This window comes from Dunckerocampus dactyliophorus, chromosome 7 (assembly GCF_027744805.1).
Source record: "Dunckerocampus dactyliophorus isolate RoL2022-P2 chromosome 7, RoL_Ddac_1.1, whole genome shotgun sequence".
Lineage (NCBI taxonomy): Eukaryota > Metazoa > Chordata > Actinopteri > Syngnathiformes > Syngnathidae > Dunckerocampus > Dunckerocampus dactyliophorus.
Genome location: NC_072825.1, coordinates 5,070,907 through 5,094,926, shown reverse-complemented (window position 1 = coordinate 5,094,926; position 24,020 = coordinate 5,070,907). Strand labels below are relative to the sequence as shown.

The window sequence follows — 24,020 nt, the reverse complement described above, 5'->3', positions numbered from 1 at the left end:
GAAACTTTTTTTCTGATGAAAGAAGGGAGTCTAAGGTTTTAGATAGTTTCAATGTTTACGTAAATAAGGGATTAATCGAGGGATTAAGTTTGCAAGACACAAATGATGATTTTTGTTGCGCTTTAAAAGACCACACATTGGTTCCTAATAAAATAATTCTAATGTACCTATTAGTTTGATGGTGTTAATGTCATCCTTAAGTTAAATAATTGTAAAACATTCGGCTGGTATTACAGCAATTCATTTTCTAGGACTTCTTTTAAATGAAACCTTTAAATGAAAGAATTCAGAAAAAATTCATTCAATTAAGAAAAATGTACAAACATGCTCACTGAAAATGAAAATGTGTGCCTTCACATCGGACCACTTTTTTTTTTTTTGCCTCGGTTGGCCCAGCTCCATTCAAAACAGAAAGCAGTGGACATTTCCGCGGAAGCCCGCTTTTTCATCCGCGTCGTCATCCCACCTGCCGTGATTCCAATGCAATCAAGGCTCTTCAAATATGGCCGCCACATTCATGAGTCACTTTGCATTGACCTTCTAAGGCAGGGGCGACAAACTCGTTTTCATTGAGGGCCACATCACCGTTATGGCTGCCTTCATCGGGCCACTTGTAAGTGTTAATATACATGCATATAAATATAACCTCATGATATTATTACACTGCATTGCCCGTGCATTTGATTATTATGTTTTTACTAACAAAGTGACAACAAACTTGCTTTGAATTGAGAAGTGAAGTGAAAATGTCAAGGTGACAAGCAGACATTCAGGGATTTATTTTCGATGACATTGATCAGATAATATTAAAGTTTAGAAAAACTGCATGCAGTACAATTTTTCCATCAAAATGAAAGAATAAATACATTTAAAAAGGAAAAAGATCAGGTTCATTATTGGCACACATTATTCCCAGGCTTTTGCGGGCCACATAAAATGATGTGGCGGGCCACTTCTGGCCCCCGGGCCATGAGTTTGACACCCGTGTTCTAAAGGTGAAGTGAAGGTGTGGAAAGGGCGTAACTTGAGGCGGAGTTGTGTACGCACACTTCTCAAGGTGGAATCTATGAACCACAAATTGCATGAATGTGTGTGTAGGCCACTTTATGGGTTTCTGGCATACGCAGACTCAGTGCTGTGGAAAAGTGTAAACCAAGCCATACACAGTGCTGTGGAAAAGTGTAAACCAAGCCATACACAGTGCTGTGGAAAAGTGTTTGCCCCCTTCCTGATTTCTTAAAAGCAGGGAGAGGGCTTTTTCACGCTTTTTCACAGCGATGTATACATACAAAATATTTTTATGGCATGATTTTAGCATGCCGTTTATCACCTCTGACAGATTCTTTCTCAAACTTGTCAGACTTTGAGTCGTTACTCTTCCTCAGTGAGAGATCACACAATTTCTGATACGGCCAGTTGGGAGCTGCCAATCACTTATTGTTTGTTACACTACACACCGACTTAAGCTCAAATTTGCATAGCGTCAGTCAAAAAATATATTGTTGGTTCTGTCTCGCGCCATTCTCCACCCTCCGATATAGATTCATGGATGCTGTCTTTTTGCAAATAAATCTGCTAACAAACAAACAAAATGCAATCAAAACCTCATTTGCATGAGAACCCAACCGTGACAAAGAACCCAAGAAAGGGTGTGAAGACGTTGTGACACCATGTTCTGCTTCACCCCATCAAAGAACACAAGAATGTCAGGTTTTTTCATTTGAAACCATCTTTTTTATATTCATAGCCCGTCTCAGCCTTCCGGCGGCTTTAAGAGCAGAAAAGAACAAAAGTGATAAGAAGGGAGGGAAAAAAGTATCAGGGACACAGACATCTTGTGTCACTGTTTTGTTTCAAGGTTGTTTAAAAGTCTACCGTCATCGGGGTCATGAACCTGACGCCATTAATCATTGTGGGTGTTGCATACGAGTCATTAAGTTAATGACAGTATATGATCACTTTTATGATCAATACGTATCCTTTTATCTGTTTTTCAATATGTTCAGTAAGTCAGTCCAAAAACTGCTGCAATTGCTCCTATTTAACTTTTAATTACTGAAAAACTAAAAATGCAGCAATCCATTGAAAACCTGCCGACACTTGGTAATGTTTAATGCTACAACCAATCAAAGAAAAGGACAGACACAGGTTGATTGCTTGAGAGTTCTGCGGTCAAACTAATTGGCTGCTGTTTGGCCACAGAGTCGTTAATTAAAATGAATCAGGGATTGCGGGCGGGGCTACGCGCCAATACTCAAGACCTTGGGTCAAGAAGTCATGCGCCGCCGATCGTAAGATCCGGGGGGGCACGGCACGTGCATCAGGCAAGGCATCAAAGCGCGTCCTCGTTGCATCATATTGCATGTAAGGTGAAATAACTCAAAGGACTATTAAACCCCTCAGAATAACGTTCAACAGGACAGCCAAGCCTCTAAATATGATAAAACCATGGCTTCTTTCACACAGAAAAACTGGAAAAATTGCTGCTTCGGAGCGGCAACAGAAGATCAGAAATTTATTCGCCTTTGCTTTTTAGACAGAACCTAGCAAAGGTATGATGTTGCCAAAACTATGTGTGCTTTCACACAGCAACATAACACCCCACAAATCAGGCAAGGGTCTGTCGGGTACTTGTCGGACAGCGACAATGGCTTTCAACACGACAGAGCAGGAGAAGTACTGTAAGCTTGCCTACAGGTGCTGTCCCGCCTCTGATACTACCTGCAGTGCCACAAACGTGCCATGTCAACTTTGTCCTCACATTTGGTGCCGTTCAACAAACAAAACTGACTTAGTTTGTGCTGTAAGGCCGGATGCCTTTTATGCAGGGTATTCCTCCCATTTGGTGCCATCTATGCATCTACAGTATCTAGAACAGCATCACAGGAAAAAGGTGGGTTTGACAGGCAGTGTGGAAAACAGCTTGAGTGCCAACAGAGGCTGGACGTTGCCTTTGTGTAGGGTATTCCAAAATGCAGGGACACCTGATACTCGAGACTTGGGGGAAAAAAAAGTCACTGTGCAACAAGTACTTGACATTGTGTAATTATTGTGCCGTGTCGCAGTTGAAAACGTGCAGTCACTTTGCTGTGCTCTTGCCGAGTCTCCTGTATGTTTTGGTATTCTATAAATGTTGCAGGTCTCCAGTCAAAGGTAGAACTCAGCAGGGGAGCACATTTATCTCAGCGTATTCCCTTTCTATCCCACAAAAGTCAGCATGGATCCCGAGTTCCATTTTAGGAAACATTACACGCCCATGCTGGTCAAAGTGTAATACCCTCAAATCCTCAATTTTATACTTTGCCAACTTTCAGCCTGACACAACTTTTGAAACCCTTCAGACCTTGAAAAGTCACCCAAAGACCATGTCAAACAAATAATGTACAATAAGTGCTTTCAAAGGTTATCACTTCAGAAACCACAAACAAGACTGCAGCGTGAGCTTCCAGCATACTTGCTAACCCTGCGGTACGTCACACATTTCTCCTTGATTTTTCTTGTTTGATTTCAAAGTGTGTATTAATTGTATTGGCTCACCAACGCCATTACAGTAATCTCTCGTTTACCGTGGTGAATTGGTTGCAGACCTGACCGTAATGAATCAATTTCCGCCAAGTAGGATTTCTTATTTATAAATTCAATATTTTTGTAAGTCGAGCATACACACCTTTCTAAATATGTTTTTTTTAACATTGTTAGAGTCCTCTATACAATATAAAGATAGCCAAATTTGTGAGGTTGACAAATGAAATCTGCACTTGTTGCTTCTTTTCCTGAAGTATTGTACTGCATACAGAGTTCAACACAACCACCAGGGGGCTGCTTTTAGAAACATTTATCATGCCACAATTCCAACAAATCCAGCAAACACATCAACCTAAACCAAAAAAGAAAAAAAATGCATGAGCTGTGAGCCTGGGTGATTCACACACTCTGGTTCTCATTAATGACTGCAGCAATCAGTGTGGGCATCCGTACTGGTCCTTACGTCAGAAACCCCTCTCTTGGCTTTGTGACTGTCCTGATGAGAACAGGAAGCATTTTTCTGGACAACTAATTAGTCCAGATATTTTGCTTATACAGTAGCCTAAAATTGGTTATTATCCTCATAAAATGGCATGTTCCGTGACTGTTTGGACAAATCTCTCACATTAAACCAACAATAAGGCTCTGCAAACCTTTGCAGGATGTCCAAAACACTGTCATGACTCGATACAAGTCTGGCACCAGTTCTACTTTCTATGGGAATTATGCTTGATCAAAAATAAAAGTATTCATCACTAAAGATTAGCATGCTATGGTTTCAAGGGGATGCGTGTCTGTCGAGCATGGAGGTTTGGAACATAAATCATTTTGTGAGGAGTTCAAGGCTTCACTTTGCAGCTTTCACTTTGAGATTTAATTTGACTTCCAGGGTCACAGGGAACAAAGACGCTTATGAATATTTATACTCTTGACACTCAGAACATTTTATAAGATTTGTTCTGTTTGCGTCACCCTGTTTACTGCAAGGGTAGATGATAAATCACACAGCGGTAACTTCAGGCTGAAACTAAAAGGGAACAATCAGCCATCACCCTGAAGTCAACAACCAGCAGCATCATCACACACAGCCGTCCTCGTATCCCGTTACATCCAGGACTCGCTGCGTGCTCTGCCATGATGAGCTAGCTCTTGCAGTTCAGCTTCATTTCCGGAAGTGACGCCATCAGGGTACTATCGCTCAGGTAAACATAGCGGCGTACGATACAGAGGTTGTTTACAGTGATTACAGCAAAGACTGAAAACACCTTTCAGAGTGGGAAAATCTGACAATGCCGGCTTGCAACTGCCGTATAGACAAGCAAACTTACTTTCTGAAAACGATGACATCACCGCCCCATCACAGTCACGTGACCAGAAGTGACACGCCAACAACATCATTTGCATACTTGCACTGGCATTACTCACCCCAGTTGATGTTCTCCTGATATTTTTTTGTCTTATACTCCAACATGACTTGCAGAAGCAATTCCAAGAAATTTCATCATTCTAGACAAGCTTCGGAAAGCCTAAGACGACAGACTACTGTATACGCGCATGCATTCTTTCTTCTTCTATAGTTTTGGTCTGTTTACAGCGCCACAGGTAGGTGTGCCTTATGTATTACATCATTATCACCGTGTGACCCACGCCCTGCTGGATGCCACTAATCCGGCACGGTGTGTGGATTCAAAATTTTAGAGGAGGAGAAATTAAGTTCACTTTGGAAGGTTATACTGTCGTACATTTTCGGTTCAACCGCAAGCCGAACAGTAGTGGAAAGTAGTGTATATTGACTGACGGGCTTCATTAGACTTGAAGTGGACTTCTGGGAGTTTGCCTTCTTTATATTGCATTGACTGAGTAGGCCATCAGACTTCAAGCAGACTAGAAAGATGACTGGATTCTCCATCAAATCAATTTGAAGTGTGAAAGAATTAATAACCGAGGGCCTGATCTGGTGATTCCCTTTTGGTCAACTTTAAAAAAGGCTGGGTTTAGTTCTTTTAAATAAGACTGTTGGGGGGGAAAAAAAAAATCTAAACAACTTCAGCCACATAAGCAATGTTGGCTAGACAGAAGCAAAACGTCAAATCTTACCCATAATCTAACCTCCACTACCTCCCCCAGCCTTCACATGTGCTTAAGTAGGTCGTCAGTATTCTTACAAGATCCAATTTTTATTTTCTTTTTAGAGTGTCTGAGCTAAATTCGGCAAGCACAAACGCTGCCTTCCTTGCTGTCAAGTGTAAGAAAACCATCAATAAAAATTCCAAAGTCTATTTTAATAACCAGCAAGATGCGGCACGCACAGATAAGCACAATATCGTCCTGGAAGAAGACACCTTCCACATTTATTATCACCTACCTTCATGCAGCAACTCATTTAAAACACAGGATGCATTTTATTTGCTGAGCTGTGAGTTAACACAAGGGGAGGAAAGTTTTCCATTTCTTTCCCCTCACCTTTGAGGCGGCAGGGAAACATCAATCATTCTGCTGCCGCTGTTTGACTGCACCATTCTGTCACTTTAATGAAACTCACACAAGTTTACAAAGTCAGGAAAGGAGCCTCTCGATGCCTAGACAATGAAGCGCCCTGCATTGTTTGTCCACAACATTTACATATAGCAGCACAAGCAACGATTTGCATCAGACTCAAATCTTGAGTATACTACGATAGTACAATGGAACCTTGGTTTCATTCCTTTGTTCCAAAAGGTCAGCCGAAAACCAAAACGTACCAAAATCGAGGCAATTTTCCCCCATAGGAAATCATGTAAATCCAAGTAATCCATTCCAGACAGCCAAAAATAACAAAAAATACATTTTATAGAGAATTATGATGAATAGATTACACTTACTGGTGATGCAGACATGCTGGAAAGGTCGACTTGAATGGTTTTTCTCACCTTCTTTGTCAAAGTGCTGACACTTGCTTGTAACTTTCTTAGGCCCCATGGTGGGATTTTAGCCGTCGTACGCAATGAAAAAAATTCCACGGAGAGTGATTGAGCAACGTACAGTATATGATGCTTTGTTAGGGAAACTTGATTTTGCGTACTGATACAGTAGCAAACGGACTAGTGAATGAAAACCAAGGCAGAACTTAAGAAATCAGTTTTGACAAAAACCAACTCATACGAAAACTGGGGGATATGAAACCCAAAGTTTGGCAAGCACAAAAACAAATTTTGTCCCTTGGACCACGCCAGGTGTGAGTCTGGACAAAAAGGGTCATTTTTAGGGGTGTCCTGATACGATATTGACATCGGATATCGGTGGGATATCAGCAAAAAAAACATGTATCGGAATATATGGGCCTGCATCTAAATCCCAGATATTAGCACTACGATACAAGTAGTCCATTCCAAACTCAGCTCCAGCTGTTGCACCAACTGCCAAGGCTTGATCAACCTCCATTTCTGCAGAACTGCTTTAAACTCTTGACCCATTTTGTGGTCCCTGAAACGGGCCTTTTTGTATAATTCAGAAATACACATTTTACAGTTTTGGGTAACCTTACCTTTTTTGCAACCTCTGGCATTTCACCACATACCTTTGTACCATTTCAAGCTATTCATTGGACTTGAACGACATGAATTTCAGTAAATAACTGGGAAAATTGGGGTGTTGTAAAACTTTTGACCGGTAGCGTCTATTCATTGTGTTCAGTAAATAACATTCATCCATTTCACCAAAGTTTACACACAGCGCATAACTTTATTTTACGTTAATACATTGTACACTGTTGTCCGACTAGCCCCGCCCACCTCTCTTGCTCACCATCATGGCGGACTTCCTGCTTCATGGCGTACTACACTCTGTTCCATGCATTTGCGGCCGAATCGACAGTCCTGTTCGATTCCGTTGTCTTTGCTTTTCACTCAGAGCATTCATTTGAAAAAGAAAAAATGTCACCCATATTCAAACTCGCTCTTCTGTCCGACAGCCAGCCCGCTTTAAAAGACTTTTTTCTTTAGCTTTGTGAGTGTATTTGGCACTGCCCGTTCGTTTCGCCATAATATGGGGTTAGCAAGCAGCATTTAGCTCCCTTACCTCCCCTGCACCAGTAGCATGTACTACGTAACGCGCAGTTAATGAACTGATTGGCTGCGTAAGTAAATACGTACCAACAGGATCCCATCATTGGCTGGACAGTTTCAGTCATTGTGTTGTTGTCCGTCACTCACAGAGTTGCATTGCAAAATGCTACAGAATAAAATTATGTGTTTATTTTATTTACAGTTCAGGTTGGATTTTATTTTGTTGCGCTGCAAGGTTTTGCTGTACCCCGAGAACACAAGATCAGTGCGCGATTGCCCACGCACGCAGCTTAGAGGGAACATCGGTCATGGGACACAACATGCTGTGGGACACTAAATCCCAAGCGTGTAGGAGAGGGGACTGCTCATTAAATGTATAAAATGTTAGATGTTTCTTTTTGCGTTCAGAAAGAATTCTTGTGACGTATTCTGTGTGCAACGTTTCTGTCTCATCTTGTGCAAGATTAAATCCAAAAAGACAATCCTTGGGTGTATTCCAGTTCAAGGGTGCTAAAAAAGTGACTGTAGCATTTCTATTCATATTTGGGGAGCCTTAACCATGGAACCGCAACAAAATGTGTATCATATCAAAAAGAACTGAATGTTAGGGAATCAAGTACACTTGTTTTTGCTTTAAACGTACAGAAAAGGTAACCAAACTGACAAATTGCCTTCCTTACACAAAACCCCTTCTAGCCTCTACAGTAAGCATTGTAATGCATCAGTAGAAGCGACAAGAGACTCACTCTGGGCTACGGAGAGATGAGGTGAAAGGGTGCAGGAAGAGAGGTTCTAATAACTGGGGTCAGCAGCGAGCTCCCTTCATCGCCTGATGGAGGCGAGTTGACAGAAGCTTCTTTCTAATTCCGGTTTTGAGTGCCGTCACTTTTTGTTAGGCTCCCTTTCGTCAAAGCCCGATGCCAAATTAAAAAGTTAAAATGCTCTTTTGCTTGACCGCACCGCAGATGAGACGATCCAAGGGAATACTTGATTCGGAAAATTTGTCTCAGTGAAGAAATACAACTTTCAAACGTCCTTTTTTTTAGGAATCCTACTGCTAATGAAGCCAGGAATAAGGCCCCTTTGATTTAATCTTGTCAGGCAAGACAAACGTCGCAACAATAAAAGAGGAAACGGCTTTCATGCGACCATAGAAGAATCACAACTTTTCTTTATGTCTAAATGAAGGCGGTGAGAACATCCATCACGGTTTCACAGGCTTACAGTCTCCAGAGTTCCCCAACAAAGCGCCGTTAAATCCGTTCTGTCCAGGAAAAGCTTCCTGTGGCACAGTTTCAATCCATTTTAGCCCCAAAAAAGCGTCCTGGGAGGCGGCACAAAATGAGTTAAAGATTGTGCTCTCTTGCTTTCCTGTGCAGCACCATTAAAGATGATCCAAAGAGACGAGCTGAGGGTTCCGACTGGCAGTTGCTTTTTTCCTTGTTTTGATTCCGCAGAGGCTCCCACCTTCTACCTTATTTACTTCCCTCTACTTTCATTTTATTATTCCTTGGAGTATTTTCTATTATTCCTACCTTGTAAAGGGCCTTGACAGAGGCTGGAATCTTATGCCAGCTAACTACGTCAAATGTTCACCTCCAAAATGTGTTCACCACATTTAACCCATCCTTCAGGAGCCATGGGCAGAAAGAAAAGACGAAGCCCCCGGCAAAAACCCATGGAGGTATCAGAAGAACACGCAAAGTCATGCACATTTAAGCAAATTGTACAGATTTTTGGACTAAATTAAGCATTTTCGAGCCCCCCGGCAAAAACCCATGAGAGGTATCAGAAGAACATGCAAAGTCATGCATATTTAAGCAAATTGTACAGACTTTTGGACTAAATTAAGCATTTTCAAGCATAAAAATGGCTAAATGAACTAAAATACAAAAGATAAGCCATTCAAAAGCCGCATTCAGATGCTGCTAATTAGAAGTATCCTACACTGGTCACTAGGTGTCAGTAATGTTACTGTAATGTTCAGACAGGCCCACAATGCCACACTTCATAACCCAATCAACAGGCATTATCTCACAACAGGCACAATAAGCCCTCATAAAAATCCCTGATAAAAACACGGACTGTTTGTTCTGTCAAATTATGAAAAACTGTCAAAATGAAAAACTATGATGCTAAAAGCACATGTCGTTTTAACCCGATAGAACTGATGTGGCAACTGCGATGAATTAATACTTGACAGAACAATGACACACATTAGTACATATTATTAATACCTACATTATTAATACTTGGGGGTTGTACAAAGTAAACAAATCGGAAACAGGAACAAATCTTTGTCACAACTATTCAAATGATTGTAACGAGAGAAGACCGGAGAGACCACTGGCGTTGTTGTTCCCAAGTTACAATCTGCATGGTAATGAGTAACAATTTGATGCTATTCCTCTCTGATTCTAAGGTTAGCAACCTAACCTGTGCTCCTGGAAATGTTTGAGGTGTAAAATAAACAAGAAAATCTACTGGTGTGGAGTTGATAAACTCAACTCTGGCCCCCGACGTCACTTCCTGTCATCCGCGAAGGAACAGTCTTACAGTATGTCTTAAATGGCTGATTTTCTGTTTTCATGTTTACTATATTGGGTAATACGAGTGTAAAGGTGATAATAGAGGTGTTATGCTTTGAGGGCTCTACTAATGTTAAAAAATGCATTTAGAAGGTTGGAAAGAGGTTGTCTATGTTCTAAGAAAATACTGTATTTCTAAATAAGGAATTCTAATTTGGGGAAATTCACGTATCACAATTGGGTCTGGAACCAATTCACTGATACGGTTTATAACATCAAAGGTATACAAAAAGAGCCCCAAACAAGTCCTCCATGAAATCAAACTTGGGACCTTCTTGTTGCAAGGCTACAAAGCTAACCATCGTCCACCATGCTGCCCCGTGTGATTCTCAGTAAGTCGGCCCCGCAAATTTACTGATGAAAAACTTTTTTTGCAGAATTTACAAATATGTGATAATACAGGTACTGTAAAATGTACCACTGTTTAAAAAGTCCACAATTTTCACATGTTTTATCTTTTTTTTCTTCACTGATCATGCTTTTTCGTCAAGCGTTGCAATGTCGCATTGCGATTTCAGACGCAAAAGTGAAACATATGTGTAACTTTTACACCATGACTCAGATTCCATCTGTTCGTCAATCATTACATCATCATTTATTAGTGGGGAGTACCTATACATTTTATACTTGGCTACGTGAACCACTGCACTATCATAGCCATCCTGTTCTGTCTGAGTTGACAAGGTTGTTTTCCCACACCAAACTCATCCTACATTCCTTATGGGCCTTGCTCTGGACTTTCCCAAACCTTCCAAAGTTAAGAAGGTCCAAAATCCCCCAAAAATTCAGCTCAAATGAGTACAAAATCCTCTATCCGATCTGCATGATTAGGTGCGAATGTTAGTGTGAATGGTAATTTGACGGTGTGATTGACTGGTCCGGGGTGTCAGCTGGGATAGGCTCCAGCTCACCAATGACCCTAATAAGGACAAGCGCAGTTTGACAATGGTCCAGCCTGCAAGGCTTCCACCGCCAGCGACTACGTTTACATGCAGTCAATATTCGGGTTAAGGTCAATATTCCGGTTTCTGAAACATTCGGAATAACCCGTTTACATGCGTGACAAAAAAAAACCCCAAAAAAACACACTGACAATGTTTTGACGCACGGTGAATGTCATGACGCAATGCGTGTCATTTCTGCTTCTTCTTCCTGTATCCAAAAGTATGCAAGTATACGCATAGGGTTATTTGACTGCATGCAAATGTACTCCAAGTACGTTTACATGCAGTCAAATAATCCTATCATAACCGGATTATTAGCAATAACCCGGTTGCGCACGGCCATGTAAACGCCAATAACCCTTTTGAAAAACCCGATTACCACCCCTGGGTTACTCATTTTCTAACCCGAAAATGGGGTCATGTATACACCAATCAGGATATCCCGATCAAAAGGAACATTAAATTGTGTTCTGCCCATGTTCTTTTCGAAAGGAATCTTTTGTCTTTTGCAGGAACTACTTGTAAACATGACACACAGAACCATACAGAGGGAGGGGGAAAAACACGCCACCTCGTTAGTGTGGTGAAAGACAGGAACGTTATGTCTTTTATTGAAGGTACAAAGTACCGCAATAGCAAAATCAGAAGGTGAGCAAGCAGTTACGCAAAGCAGGGTTTGTACGAACGCATCTTCAAAAGTGTCCGGGGGGCTCTGGGGAGATAGCATGGCTGTGGATGGCACAGCGCCGGCTCCATTTCCTATTTCTTCACGAATCTCGCCTTCCATTAATGAAGAAAGTGAGACAGAATGGTGTCAAGTACTGGTGGTGGGTACCAGCACCAAAACGTAAACAAAGGCGTTCATTATCCGCTGTGCCGGTGTTTTTGGATACAGGAAGAAGTGTAAATGACGCGCTTGCGTCATGACGTTTACAGTGCATCAAAACATCGTCCACGCCGTTTTGTTTGTTTGTTTTTACGTCAGGCATGTAAACAGGTTATCCCGAATGCCTCAGAAACCGGAATATTGACTGCACGTAAACATAGTCGGTGACACCGTCACATCGTCTTCCTTCTCAAACAGCAAACTGTTGACTCACATATCAGACTCATATCAGTGATGCCAGAAACCATCTTTTCTTCCCGGTGTCGCCTTCCTGCAAGCTGCTGATAAGACTCAGAAGGATTTGTCATACTATGATATGTCTATTGTCATCACACCTTTTGGACAACTACAGCGGAGGGAGAAAATGGCTGCATGGACGCAGTTGGATTGGGGGCAGAAAAGAAATAAATATTGAGGCAAACGAATGTCGCTGTGTTATTTATGCTACAGGTTTTTTACATGTTCACATGCATAAGATACTGTATGATCAAATAAAAAGCTACTTGTGTTCTCTCCTATACTGAAATCTAAAAAGGAGTGTCACGAGACACTCACTTCACACGGGATTGGGTCTACGAAATGATTTTTACATTACTTTTAAGAAAAGTACAATGAAAACATTAAAAATGTGACAATATATTGCAATCTACTAATTTAATTTGTACTACGTTACACTCTTTTGCACCGTGTGTGCAGACAAAGCGACTGCATCAGGCTGCTGTGGAACAAACCAAGGTGCTGAAACCAATGCCTTCCTGCCTGTTTGGAGGCATGTTGAAACCGGCAAAATTCATTTTCATTTATTGTGCGATTAATTTATACATCATCCCAGGTCTACTGCCCACGAGACAGTTTTTTTCTGAACGAGAAATCTTGTCACGTTTTAATCTCGCAAGATGTTGTGGCACCCCTACTTTTTACGATTTATACTGGTCTATTATATTTACATTTCACACTCCTCTGCTCCAAATTTTCTTCCTGTGGCGGTCCGGCCTTCTGTGTTTATCAGCCGCCATCAGGGAATGGGTCGATTGCAAACACGGCGGCCACATGCTAGCAGACTGACGCTTCTCACTGACCTCATATTGATCGCATCTGAAAATCCCGGCCTAATCCAGACCTGATCGATAGGCCCCTTTAGCCCGAGGCCTCAGCATAAAGCGTGGTTTTGGTTTTTTTAGCACAAAACATTTAAACCCTCTTAGTTTGCAGTACAACATCCATTCAGCCTTGTATATTATTAAGGGAGGAACACAGGCATGCATTATTTGCTTTGAACACCTTTTGAATTACAAAGTTAATTGTAAATGGTTGTTGGCAAATGCGATGTGGTCAAAATGCTTTGGAAGACACTCAAGCCTGCATTTACCCAATGCAGATCAAAATTTACACACAAGTGCTTATCAGTGCCCCAAAGGGATATACCAAATTATGTGGCGATTCGGCAAAACACCGGAAAGATACAGCAGTGTTTGTGGCTGTGAGAGACATTTTACGTCAATGTGCTTCAAGTTTGGGTTTAATAACAGTGGCATCATGTGACGTGTTCATCAGGAAAAACAGTAGCACAAGCAACCGAGTAAGGATGCTTTTTTTGACAAATTTCCAACAATTTGTGTACAGCGTTTCAGAAGTAGAAGACTTAGTTTGCACAAATATGAAAATCGCGTCACATGACTAGCTATTAACCAGAGGTATAGAACAAGCATTTAAGAGTGCTTTTAATATTTTGCTATTAATAAGTCAGCTCAGCGCTACCAAAGCCTCATTATTTGCCACATTTCAAAGCCTTTTTGGGAGGTAAATAGGCGACTTATTGCTAGCAAATAAATCATCTTTTGTGACCTCGCTGAGAGTCTTTTCAGATAGAAGTGAAGCAAACAGAGAAACTTGCACAAAGAGTGAGAACTGCTCCAATGCCAGCAACATTTTTCACCCTGCAGAGGTGTCCTTGGCAGCATAATAATGGCAGCTCCATCCTCAGTAAACGCTCAAGCCTTCTATTTGCTTTGGTGAAACAAAAAGACAGGAAAACTCTGCAGTTCCGAGAGGAACAAACATCAGGTGAAGATGGTGTTTTAGACCTACAAATGGCTAATTAGGGAAAAAACACAAAGGGGAGCTTCAAGCTAGTTGGAGCTGATGTAGCGTGCAAATGTGATGAGGGAGAATTAAGAGCACTGAGAACAGATTTCTTCCAAAAGCCATCTAATCTGCGCAACAACACAAATTCACAAACTCGATGACACGACTGCATTCCGCAACTGTGCTGCTCATTTACGTAATGCATGGCAGCAAGCACACTTGGCGGGATGGAGACGAGGCTAATAAATAGTGGAGCAGGAGAAGCGTGAGAAAGATCAAATTCTACATTATTAACACCAACACTTCATGCTGCAGTTTACATGTGACTTAAAACATTGCCTGTAGAGTTAATAGAGGCTTTTCCTTTGGCCACAGTTTGATCCTCTATCTCCTACGGGATATTACATGTACACCCTGTGAAGCGTTAATCACTATTATAGTCTTCAATGTGTTAACATTTTTGCTGAATTTGTTCTTCAACATTTTAAAAACTGACTTTGTATTAAATCTGATTTGTCTAACCCAAGAATCAATTATTTTATTTCCGTCAGTTTATTACATAATTGATACTTTATTATTTGAGTTTTAGTTATTATCTTAACTTCATTGGAGTTTTCCCTTGCATTTCTGCAGATTTCAGGTGTACAGTAATCCCTCGTTTATCGCGGTTAAATGGTTCAGATACATGACTACAATAAGTGAATTTAAGGATTCCTTCTTTATAAATGAAACTTTCCGTAGTTATGGCATAGAAAACCTGTTTAACTTTTTTTTTTTTTTTTTTTACATTATAGCCAGACATGAAATTACACCCCTATAGTCACCTTTACAATATAGTAGAAATAATCAGAGAAAATAAGCCATTTAAGGCAGTTTACCTTGTAGGGGAGCAGAATGAGTGGTGGACAGGAAGTTACATCGGGGATCCAGAGTTGAGTTTTAGCTTGCTGTGGCAACAGTAACCGGTGGTGGTGTCACCCAACAATTACTGTACATTCAAGTTGGTGTGTCACGGCTGGCATGAAGCCACTAAAGTCCATCCACAAAAATAAGAAAAAGCACAAAAACCTTCTGGGCCGAGCCACGGGTAAAAATAGCTGAACACAAAGCGCTGCTAGACAACCGGATAGCAGGGAGAAAAAATGCTACGCTAACAAAAAAACACTGCTGAGGACCGAGCAGGAGAAAACTACCAGAACAAAAGGACACTGCTGAACACCAAGCAGGACATCACAAACAAAGTACACCAAAAAAAAAACACTGCTGCAGACCGGCAAGCAGGGAACACACGTACTTCCCAAAACAGGAAGGGAAGACCAGAAAGCTAGGTAACAGGTAAGATACAAGATACAAGAGAGTTTTTATTGTCATGTGCATGGTAAAACAGCAGTTATACCATGCAATGAAAATCTTATTCTGTTCATTCTCCCAAGAAAAGAAAGAAAACAAATGAAAGAATAAGAACATAAGAAACATAAACACATAAACATATATACCAATAATTTAAGCAACAACAACAGAAGAGACATTAATACAAGCAAATAATACAAATAAATAAATAGATAAATAAATAAAGTGCTATGAGTGTGTGCGTGCGGCGTGTGCGAGTGCTTCGTTGAGGAGCCTGATGGCCTGTGGGTAAAAGCTGTTTGCCAGCCTTGTGGTCCTGGACTTCAAACTCCTGTAGCGTCTGCCTGATGGTAGGAGTGTGAATAATGAGTGTTGTGGATGTGTGCTGTCCTTGATGAGGTTGTGTGTTCTGCGTAGGACTCTAGTTTTATAAATGTCTTGCAGTGAGGGGAGGGCTGCCCCAACAATGTTCTGTGAGGTCTTGATCACCCGCTGGAGTGCCTTCCTGTCACGTGTTGTACAGTTACCGTACCAAACAGTGATGGAGGCGGTAAGGACACTTTCGATAGTGCATCTGTAGAAGCAACTCAGGATTGTGGTGGACATGCCAAATTTCCTCAGTCTTCTCAGGAAGTACAGTCTCCTTTGGGACTGCTTCATAATTTGTTGGGTGTTGTGAGACCAGGTGAGGTCCTCGCTGATGTGTGTGCCAAGGAACTTGAAGGTTTTCACCCTCTCCACCTCAGTCTCACCAATAAACAGGGGTCTATGTGGCTCCTTTTCCCTTGTTCTTGGGTCGATGATCATCTCTTTAGTCTTATCTGTATTGAGAAGGAGATTGTTATCACGACACCAAGCTATGAGGTCCGCCACCTCTCTTCTGTATGATGTTTCAACACCACCAGTGATCAATCCGATGACTGTAGTGTCATCCGCAAATTTAATGATGCTGGTGTTGTTCTGGGAGGCCACGCAATCGTAGGTGAAGAGCGTGTAGAGGAGCGGACTCAGCACACACCCCTGTGGGGTCCCAGTGCTCACAATTCTTGAGCTGTAAGCATGCAAGGCTGGGAGAGCAGGAGTCAGGAATGGCTGGGAAGACAATCTGGCAACAGGTAGGCGACACAGGAGAGCTTAAGTAGTCCAGGTGAGTAGTTGATTGCAGGTGTGTAAAGAGCTCCTCCCAAGCCAGAGGCAGTGTGCTGCAACAGATGACAAACAGGGGGCAGCAAAGCAGCACAACAGCTTATGACATGGTGGTCTTCATGGCTTATAGCTCATTTAGCCATTTTTATATTTGAAAATGCGTAAGGCCAGAAAATACGCACAATTTACTTCAATATGCATATTTTTTGAACCACGAAAAAGGATCATTTATTAAAGAATGTTTGAAAAACAGCAAGGTGTTCAAAAGGATGACTATTTCCAAAAATTTCCTCACATACACATACATACACATTATATTCTCTGTCAATTGCCTTGTATTTGCATTATTTATTGCCTGTAATTCCAGTAAATTCCATTACAATCGCATTTGTTAATGCAAACAGTTTTGTATATTCCCTTGCAGTTGCCTTTTTATTCATTTCTATCCATTTTTAGTTTTTCTTGTCTTCTAACTCCTGTGAATTCTTATTTAAATTTACATTGATTACTTGTATTAATTTAACATTCATAATAATAATAATCATATATACATTCCTGATAGTTCCATTTAGTTCATTTTGTGCTGTATTTTTTTTTTTTTTTTTTTTTTTTTACAGAAAACCGCATGTTGGCGTCATGGCGTGGCCCAAGTTTGCATATGAAATATATGCAGTGAATGCAGAGCAGTAAAGCCTGTGCATGACAACAGACTAAAAGAAGAAAGATAATGTGCTGCGGGACGTACGTAAAGGCAAATGTGACAGTTTAGTGGCGGGTGATGGCGTTTTAAACATAAGCACATAGACACAAACACATCTACCCTTATCCCCAGTATGATTAGCAAACACCTCAGGCAGCCAGTCGGCGTCCCTTCGGTGTCGTAAACGGCGCAGAATAAACGACCGCATGCACAACACATTTCATCTTTTAGTGCTGAAGGTACTCGCGGCCGTGCCCTCCAGCGCTCGGCCTCGTGACAGACGAGCGTGCATGAGAGGCAACCGTGTGTGTTTTCCCTCTTTATGGGCAGCAGGAGGCTACAAGGCTGAAGGGATTCTTAAAGGCATAAATGTGCCCCCGTCACAGAGGGGTCACCTAGGCCACTTTACATGGGCCTGCTGGGGGGCCATAAAGGGATGAGCTTTGGAAAACGCCCGAGTGGCTTTGTCGCTTGTAAAAAAAGAGCGCAGAATAACATTCCTCAATAAATAAAAGCTAGGTGAAGAACATGCTAATAGCTTTGTGTATCTTTCTGGGACATCTTAAAATGAGAAAAGGCGGAGTGCAGGACAATAAAGGGTGCCCTATTATCCCTATTATACAAAATTGACTTTTAATCACGTTCTATTAATATGTGTGCTTAGTAACTCAAACTCTCACTTTTAAAGTTGTGGCTTTTCATGACGTCATGAAGGAAAAACCTCCTTCCTCATGGACATGATACCGCCTCTAACCTGCTTCAACCTAGATTAGCCCACCCAGTGTATACGACCACCGCAGACAGCTTTGTAAAATAAAAATAAAAAAGGCTTTGCTACACATCTTTAAAAAACCCTGCAGCTCTGCCAACTAACAGTCAGCTACAGACATGGGTCCTCCACGTTTGATCTTTCTTCAGCGAACAGGCTAGCATGACGCTGCTGTTAAAATGTGAGAATAATGTTAGCACTGTAGCTCACATAGCTATGCTAGTGTTGCTCACGTTTGTGTGTGTTTTATGGCATCTCTTACGTTGGGACAAGCGTAGAGTTAGTGTAGCGAGTATGTCAAAAGTACAAAACAGCATTTCTTGGAGACACACACTGTCAAACACATTAGCATCAAAGCTACAGGCACACAATAAAAATGGCAAAATTCTAGTCTACTCTATTTTACACTGTCTAAATTCCATAATTCAGGTTAGATTTTGGCCGACACATTTGAACTGGCATTGTCTTTGTCAGGTTGTCAACAGTGGAGGTTTTTTGGGGGGAATGTGACGATGGCATGAGTGTCCCAGTATGGTTACACAACAGGGCGGCCCTGTGATGAATGGTCCCTGTCTGTGTTGCAGAGCATTCTTCAGCAAAAAGCAGCCTGCTGACCTCATTTGTTGCACTGCGGAGATTCCTAATGAACATCTGATGCTTCCAATGGTTCCCTTGCGGCCTCTTGGGGTGTTAGGATGTGAAAGGATTGGTGGGTGATGTTTTAGTCTGCATGTAAGCGCTTCCTTGAAGATGTCCATAATGGTGAGCCAAGTGCGATGCCGTTGACATCCTTGGTTAGCTCCCCTGACTGATGACGGAGGAAATAACGTTGCAGAGTGAAGACTGCATCAAGGCTGCAAGGATCAAAAGCCAGTGCAGTCCGGTAATGGGATCGGCCCGGTGGGTGGGCTGTATTTTAGCGTGCCATAATACGTCACCCGTGTCACAGGATGTGATTGAAAATCCTCCGATTGGGTCTGCGTGTCACCATGAAAGATGGTCAGCGGGAGAAAAAAATCAATACGCTGATTGAATGACTGACTGTCATCTCGGCCTTTTCTTGAGGTGGAATCAGCGGGGTGGAAAAGACGTGTGCCGTCGCCGGTCATAAATCCCCATCGTAGCGCTCGCCGGTAGCTATGGTGACACTGAGCGTTGTTTGTGGAAGAGCTTCAATCAGACCTCTTTCTTGCTTTATGCACTCACGAGACACTTCAGTAGGTACTGGTTACCTAAGCAACCCTCCTGTACATTTCCATAGCTCACATCTGTCTGTCAGCAGTAACCGTGGTTCCTACCTTGCTCCATGCAGAGGTTGTCATATTTTACTGTCACTGCACGCATGTTGGTCGCCATCTTGTCTTGCTTGCGAATGCGGTCGAAAGCGGTGAGGTCTAAAGTTCAGAGCTAAGAGGCATAAAACAGGAAGCCTCTGCATCTTTCTGCTGTACAACACTTAAAGCTGTTGTTTTCCAAGCGTGAACAGATGGTCAAGAGTTGCCTTTCACGAAGCGGTGGTCATGGTCTTACGGGAACGCCAGCAGGATTTGTTTACACGTTGACAGCAAATGTTTACAACTACCAAACTGTACTTCCTCAACAGAAGTGCATGAGCAGCTACGCTCTGAATTATCCTACTTTTCACCAATTTTAAATAAGCCTCCCCTGTCCCCACCACAGTGTATTGGAAGTGTGTTGGCCAAAATCAAGCCTTGATGCTCAAATTTAGGCAGTTTGGTGTCTCCAAGAAGCACTAGTGCGTACTTTATCCACTTTTTACACATACACTCTAAATCTGCACTTGCCAACATAATAGATGCCATATATCACATACAACAACGTAACATTCAGGGTGGGACAGGAGGACACACACGTTAATAGTACAGTCGTCCCTCGTTTACTGCGCATTTAATTGGTTCAGACCCGACTGCAAAGTGAATTTCTGCAAAGTGGCTTTCAATGTTAATAAAAGGAATATTTTAGTAGTTAGGGCACAGAATTTCTAAATGTGGGTTTTAACATTATTAGAACCCTGTAGACATGAAATAACACCGCAATAGTCACTTTTACCCTCCTAATATTCTTTGTTTCCACCACACTGCACTATGGGATATGGGACATAACAGACAACCACCAATAGCATAGCAAGCTAGCCAACTAACTAGTTAGCTTCTCCAATTTACTTACTGTATTCTAAACTTAAGAAAGGGTTTCAAACGGAGTGGGGAAGAAGGACAAAGAAGCCATAAATTTACCACTTCCACAATGAATGAAAGGAGAACCTTTTTATCATTCAATCTCAGCCATGGCAGCCTCGGCTCTGCTGGTTCAGTAGCCAGTCTCCATGCAGTGTGAAAGGTTATGTAATCTAACGTCGTGTCTCATAACATTACTGATGCATTCAAAGACACTGATGTAGTATTCTACACTGTCACTAGGTGTCAGTAACGCTACTGTGTAATGTTCGGTGAGACACACAAGCACCAGACTTGATTGCCTGAACAAAAGGCTTTTATACAATGACTACTGTTGCGGCCGTAATCCACAGCAAACAAACGCCATTTCCGGTCCGCCATTCACTCAGCTCCCCTAGGGAGCAGCAAACACAAGCACAAGTCTTATTTATGTCTTAAATGGCTTATTTACTCATATGTCTGCGATATCGTGTAATACAAGTGTTGAGTTTACTATAGGGTTGTTGGTTCATGTCTAGAGGGCTCTAATAATGTTAAAAACCCTATTTAGAAGGTCGTACACAGGTTTTCTGTGCTCTTAACTACAAAACTATTTGATTTTTAAACAAGGAATCCTCTTTCACGGAAAATATCACGGCCGGATCTGGAAGTAATTAACCGTGATTAACAAGGGCTTACTAGGGCTTCGTTCCTCAACGAAGCACTCGCACACGCCACACGCACACACTCATAGCACTTTATTTATTTATTTATTTGTATTATTTACTTGTATTAATGTCTCTTCTGTTGTTGTTGCTTAATTTATTGGTATATATGTTTATGTGTTTATGTTTCTTATGTTCTTACTCTTTCATTTGTTTTCTTTCTTTTCTTGGGAGAATGAACAGAATAAGATTTTCATTGCATGGTATAACTGCTGTTGTACTATGCACATGACAATAAAACTCTCTTGAATCTTGAATCTATACATATACATTGGTGAAAATAAATATTTGATCCCCTGCTGATTTAGTAAGCAAAGACACAAGCAGTACACAGCTTTTATGGCATGTTTATTGTAATTGAGCGAGAGAAAATTAAAAAACATCCAGAAAAAAACACTATTAAAGTCTAGAAAGAAGTCAATTCCATGTGTATTATTTGCATTTAAGAACATGTGCAAAGAGTGCACAAAGGGCATTATTGTTCATTATTTTTTGTGCATAGAGCTTTTTTGGTAATTAAGTTAGTTTCATGTATTTCTTTGACAACAAATGAAGTTATTTGATATGTATTTTGAATTCCACACCTCAAACACAGAGGGGAGCATAGTTTTGGGCAGCAATAAATCAGATACTGATGCAACAGAGCTGTGTTTTACATTTTTGTTTTCCGCAAAAAATGCTTTTCACTGGTTAGGGGGTACTTGACTGAAAAAAATATTCCACAGGGGCTACTTCACTGAAAAAAGGTTGAGGACCTTTGGTTTACGATGCACTTATCTATTTTCGTGCGTCCTGGGAGCTTAAATGAGCTTTTAGGGCCACTGTTGCTCTTCCTGTTGTAGGACAATTTGAAATGAGCAAAAGCAAGTGTAGTCAAAAAGGTTTGAAGCCTCTCTTGCGTGTAAAAGCTTCAGGAATATCATAAATTATATTCTGTAAATAAACTTTTCTTCCCTTGCAGGTGCAAATGCCAAAAGACAAAGCTCACTTTTTGGCAAGTATAAGGCTCCGCTGTTCCTTCAGATAGGGCAGCTGTTGAGATAACGCTTCTTGGGCCGGGCAGAAGTGAAGAAGGATATGAGCTCTTTACATAGCTCCATTGCGGTTCCCTGCGATATTAAGACTTATTAAGGAACAGGATAGACTGATTAGTAATTAAAGGATGAGGAAAGATCATGGAAGACAAAGTGATGGAGCTCCCTCGGCATCGCGAGGAGTAACTAATCAGTCTGCTCCCCAATTTGTTCCGCAACTAGTAAGCCTATTCACCTGTGCAAAGACGGAACATCCAAGCCCAGCCAGGTCAAAATAATTTCCTCTGAAAGGAAGGGTTAGGAAAACATTTGGAGAAAGTAAAACAAACTAATTATCAAGGCCGTTAATTGAAGAGAGAACGCTAGAGGAAGCGGAAGGGAGGAATCCTGGTCGCTCTGCTTGGGAAAACACGCAAGACACCTGGGAAATTTAGCTGGCACCTTCCTCCCCGAGCAGCTGTTAGGTGAAAATGCTGAGCTGGGTTTAATAACACACTTCCCGCCGCACTTTACAGGTGACAAAAAAAAAAAGGGGGGGTGTGGTGCTATAGTAGATAAGCGGTAATTGGCTGGCACGCTTGGATCGCTCCTTGTCTGGGAGACTGAGGGAGACATGACGAGGATGAGTTGTTGTTTTATCAAGGACGTAAGCAGACGGACGTGTGTTTTTGGATTGTTCAACACTGCTGAATACAGGGAACATTGTAATCCGAGTACGTTTACATGCATTGTTTATTATTTAACAATGAAATGGCTTATATTCTCTGATTATATCTACTATATTGGGCAATACAAGCGTAGAGGTGACTATAGTGGTGTTATTTCATGTCTACAGGGCTCTAATAATGATACAAACCCAATGTAGGAGGTCATAAACAGGTTTCCTATGCTCTCACTATGAAAATATTTGGGGATGCTCCAATAGGGGTTTTATGCTGCCGATTCAGATACCGATCATCCATGAGTGAGATCGGCCGATACCGATCGTATGGATTAACTTTACATTTTTTTCAATTTATTTACGATGAGTGCTATCGGCCATGGCCACCGTTAAACAATTCCAAGGGCCCCCGGCAAAAAGGTAATTATTCAAAAATAATGTTTCAGCTGGATACTTTTTTTGGTTTTATTTTTGCATTATTTTTGTTAAAGGATTTTTTTTTTTTTTTTTTACTATTTGACACAAACCTGAATTGAATTTGATGCATGTTTTGGAGTAATACCAATACATGGGAAATAAATTGTTCAATTATTGTTCAATTATAAGAGAATTAAATAAGACAAACTATTATCTTTATTAAATAAAAATCTGGCCTACTTAACTTAAAAATAAATTCAGTGTCCAGGTTGCAGGTCTCCAATTTTCATCACTATTACAGCGGTCAACTATTTGCGTTTTATTTATGACTGGCAACGTTTAATTTGTACACTATTTTATTTACTAAGCAGATCTCCACTCAAACAGTGTGGCCATCGTCTTTATGCTCTTTGGTGGTCATTTGTTATTATATACGACACACACAAATAGTGTTTTGAGGACAAGACATAATTAGTATAATGACAACAATAGACCAAAATAGTTCAGTGACACTTAGTACGAAAAATGAGTACGTACCCCGTGAACGTGACATCCACTTCCTCGTGGGCCAAAAACAAGCTCCGAACTAATCGCATTACTTGTTTGTGGTAAAAGGTCACGTTTGGAGTCTGAAGAAGAGAAGCTAAGCGGATAATTCTAGCTGGCTAGTTAGCTGCCATCAGTGGCAGCGAGGCCAAGCGTCTGCAGAAAGATGCAAGAAAAGTCGAACACCAGCTATCAAACTGAAACCGCTGAGGTTTTACAGATTAGTGTTGGTTCTCGCTGCAATACGGGGCCAAGTGCGTCCCTAGCCGGCTCAATACAGGTGTTGGCAACCCTACTTGACACAGCACGCGCGCACATTCATGTCATGTTTGTGTTGTCATGACAGTTTTTATGATTTCTGAAAGGCATTTATCGGCATATGCCGATCAAGCGTTTTTACGGAAACCGGTCGATACTAATCAGTGGC

The 24,020-nt window shown here is 41.4% G+C and overlaps 1 protein-coding gene across 3 annotated transcripts in view; it reads right to left on the bottom strand.

The window, feature by feature from the left end:
• LOC129185728 (mannosyl-oligosaccharide 1,2-alpha-mannosidase IA) overlaps positions 1-24,020 on the bottom strand; it is a 165,581-nt gene that overhangs the window by 80,643 nt on the left and 60,918 nt on the right. The gene's annotated exons all lie outside the window — the stretch shown is intronic.